Below are 3927 nucleotides of genomic sequence, written 5' to 3'. Positions count from 1 at the left end.
TCGACAGCCCTTCATGGTGCAAAATATTTGCTTAGTCAAGAGTCAAACAAAATACACTTAAAACGTCAAGATTGTGACAGCTAAACGGCCCACCCACTCGCTGCCACAGAGCTAACTCTGCCACGCCCACACACGCATTAACAAGAGGCGCCAAATTAAGCCATAAATTTCAGACGGAGCTGGACCACCAGCCAAGGCAGCAGGCAGGGCAGGATTCGTGTGTAACAAACAGCAGGAGCTCGATGGAGACTATGTGGTCTATGGGTGAAACGCCTCTGCAAGAGACTTGCAGCGGTTGCAACTGTGCTCCCGCTCCAGGGGCAGCTCCTCCTCGCCCCAGCGCCATGATAGCTCGTTTAATAAGGAGCGAGAGAAAATATATATTCAAATTTAATTAGTCTTCAAGCGAAGAAGTAATATTTTTACAATCTGGTAAATTTCGCAGCTCCAACGAAGTGGGTTGCCAGTTGTGGTTGTTGTTGCTGCTGTTGCTGCTGCTGTTGATATTATGAAAATATGAGCAGCAAGTGGGCTGCTGTGCGCGTTGTCCGACTGCATCCACATCTGCATTCCAGACGAGTCAACGGCAAAATAGCAAATAGCGAATAGCCAGACGCAGAGCATGTGGGATTCAGACGCGACGGCACTTAGCGAAGGCACTGTTGCTGTTGTTGTTGCTGCTGCCACATCAATTGCAGCTGAGAGACCTGCCTGGCACATCATCAACTGCTCGCTGCCTGCTGCTTGCGTCGGCGTACGCATGATGCGTTCTTGATTGGCTTTGACTCCGACGACGCCTCTGTTGCAGCTGCAGCCGCGGACCTCTGGCGACCCCCAGTGTCAGTGGCATTGCGTGTGACATTGCAGCAGCAGCTATGTGGCAACTGCACCATATTCATTAGCAGCCGTTAAATGCTCGCTTAATCATGCATCATGCGCGCAGAGACAGCTCAAGTGGCAACAGACCCCGGCAACGATACAGAGGCGGCCTCTGTTGCAGCCAGCGTCTGCTGCTCCTGCAGCAGTTGTGGCAATCTTAAGTGAATTTGTGTTGCAATCTGCGAGTCTTAGATGCAGCAGTAGCTTCCTCTCGCTGCCACAACTCATGATGACATCTATTAATCAGCTTTATATGCATCGCATGCCTCGTCTGCCTGAGATTGCGGCAGCTGGCAAAAGTCTCAAACACTTGGCCCAAAGCCTGCAAATCGAAAGAATGCGAAACGGAGAAAAGCCAACTAGAGAATAATTTATATTAGTAGAGATTTAAAGAGGTAAGAGATGAAGATATTCTTAATGTACTTACGAATGTTTATATGGGCAGCGAATGGGAGAAAGAGCCGCATCGAGAGGCGAGATGAATAAGGAATGAGAGAAAGAGGCAGAGAGCAGGAGATAGAGGGAAAAGAGAGAGAGAGAGAGAGCATTAAAACGCAATAGATATTGATAGAGATAAAGAAACATACCCAAAGAGGAAGAAATAGAGACAGATTCATGAGGAAACTAACGTTGAGACAGAGCGAGAGAATGCTAGAGCGAAAGAGTTACAGAGAGAGAGAAACATTGTAGTGAGTAATTAACAGAGAGACATATAAAACTCTTATTAATCATATTAAACTCTTAGCTTATACGAATAATAGATAAGTCTGGTGAGTGGAAGAGAGATAAAATAAGAGAGGAAGAAAGATGTAAGCATATGGACAGGTCTCATATATGAGAGATATAGATGTATATGAAATTAGTTATTATCCAAATTTGCTCATAAAATCTACTTGAATTGCCTTCGAGCTGTTTAATGGTTTCATTGTCTCGATGATGCCTGGACAGTTTTATGGACCACCCTTGGCAACGCGTGGCTCTCACGCTCGCCCGCTTGTTTGTATTAATTTATTTCATTTTGTTGCCACTTTGTGAGCAATTCAAAGGATCTAAACTAATTTAGCAAATTGATTGGAGGCCGCATCCCGCCCAGACTTAGGAAGAGCCGGTTCGCTTACAAGCCATAGAAATACGAATCAAACAAATGCGGCAATTAAATTTTCATATGCGTGCCACACGACCAGGACGCACGTAGCGCCGGATGCCGAGCTCTGAGACGGACGTGCGTCAATTAGGGGCAAGCTTTGGTGGTGGTTGCTCAGCGACACCGTCCGCTGCACACACGCCCACTTGGAGGCATGCCACGTGGCCGCTGCATTGTGCATTGAGTCAATAGAGGTCGGGGCCGGGGTGCGAGTCTCATTAGCGTGGAACCAGGTAAAAGCGCTTGAAGCCAGCCACGTGGCAGCTGCGCTGCCCAGAGCGGAGCTCCATGCGAGCGCCTGAATGGGAACTGAAAATGTTTTCGTGTTGTGTCACCGAACAAATGTTGCACCGCTGACCCAATTGCCACGCCGGGGTCAATAATAATTTCAGGAGCTTTTGGTCGCGTTGTTATTCGTGCGCTCGCCGAAATCGTGAGCCAGCGCTTGGGCGCTCCTTCAAAAAAAATGCAGACAGCTGCACGTGGTGGGCCGCCGGTGGTGGTGGCGCCACAGCTACAGCCACAGCCACAGCGAGCGTTGCTCCTGACATATGCAAAATGCGGCTGCCATAACTGGCAACTGCCAACTGCCAACTGCCAACTGACTCTGCCTCCCAATAGCTGCAATTGCAATTGCCTTTTCTCATGATTTGACTGCGATTTGCATTGGCTTCATGGAAATCTGTCAGCGAGCCACAGATTTATGGCGACGGCTCCAGTTGCCGCCAATGTGGGCGTCACATTATGTTGCCACAGGAAAGAAGACAAGCCGAAGGTGAAGAGGAAAATCGATAGACGAGCGGAAAAGTCTACAAAGCGTCTGCGTTGCCAACGCTCTCCGCCTCCTCCAACCACTCAGGAGAGAGGGAGACAGTTGCATATATTAAAGTCGGCAAATTAATTCAAAATGGCCGCCTTCAAAAAAGCGAGTGACATGCGCGCAGAGAGCGAGACAGACAGAGAGAGAGAGAGAGAGGGAGAGCGTAGTCTCCACTCAGCCTTGGTTGCCAGGCAACGTCTGGCCTGGCCACTTGGCTGGGGGTTGCTTGGCGCCCGGAGGGTAGTCCGGGTGGCCCAGGAACGTCCAGGGTTGCCACGCATCGTAAACGCTGGGAATCGATTGCAGTGGACACCAGATGCAAGCTATTTCGTTGGCTCAACCGATTTGGTACGGTCTGATTGGGTCCCAATGCTATATGCGACAACTGGATGAACAAACCCTATAGGCAGTACGTACGTCCGTATATCAACCCGGTTTAACCACCTTGCAATGCTGCCGCCTGCCACTTGACAGCTGCGCTTTGTGGCAGGCAATCAGTGCACGTGACCGACACACGAGCCGATGTTCTGCTCATTAGGAGAGGCTGACAAGCGTTTTGCCAATCGCGATATGATCATCAAAATGCCAAATCTCTCGCTCGAGCGACAGCAGCAACAGCAACCCTCCTTTAACAACCCACTGTGATTAAGTCCACTAAGCTGCTGTTGCACAGTGGGAAAGTCACGCCAGTGGCATGTCACAGACGGCTGCCACAACTGCAGCAGTTTACAGCTCATTGCATTTCATCACGCTTTGTGTTTGTGCAGAGCAGGAGTCGGACGAAAGTCAGGCAGGCCTGATGGTATTCGAAATGATCTTGCAACACTCGCGGAAGGAATTAAAAGATCTGCTAGGAATATTTCATTTGTTGACTCTAAACTGTCTTTATTCTATATATCAATTTAGATAGGCAGAGGAGATTATAACAGCATGGAAATTTGCCCTTAGTTAACTAGTTTCTAGCTCTACTTTTAAAAGGACAACCCACAATTCTCATCTAAGAATTGACTCTTGCCTAGGAATTTCTGGAATATATCTTTTTATACCCTGAACCCATTGAAAATGGGAAATCAGGGTATAATGG

The sequence above is a fragment of the Drosophila navojoa genome, chromosome 4 (genome assembly GCF_054131105.1).
Source record: "Drosophila navojoa isolate 15081-1374.11 chromosome 4, UAZ_NAV_1.0, whole genome shotgun sequence".
Classification (NCBI taxonomy): domain Eukaryota; kingdom Metazoa; phylum Arthropoda; class Insecta; order Diptera; family Drosophilidae; genus Drosophila; species Drosophila navojoa.
Note: the sequence above shows the minus strand (reverse complement) of the source record.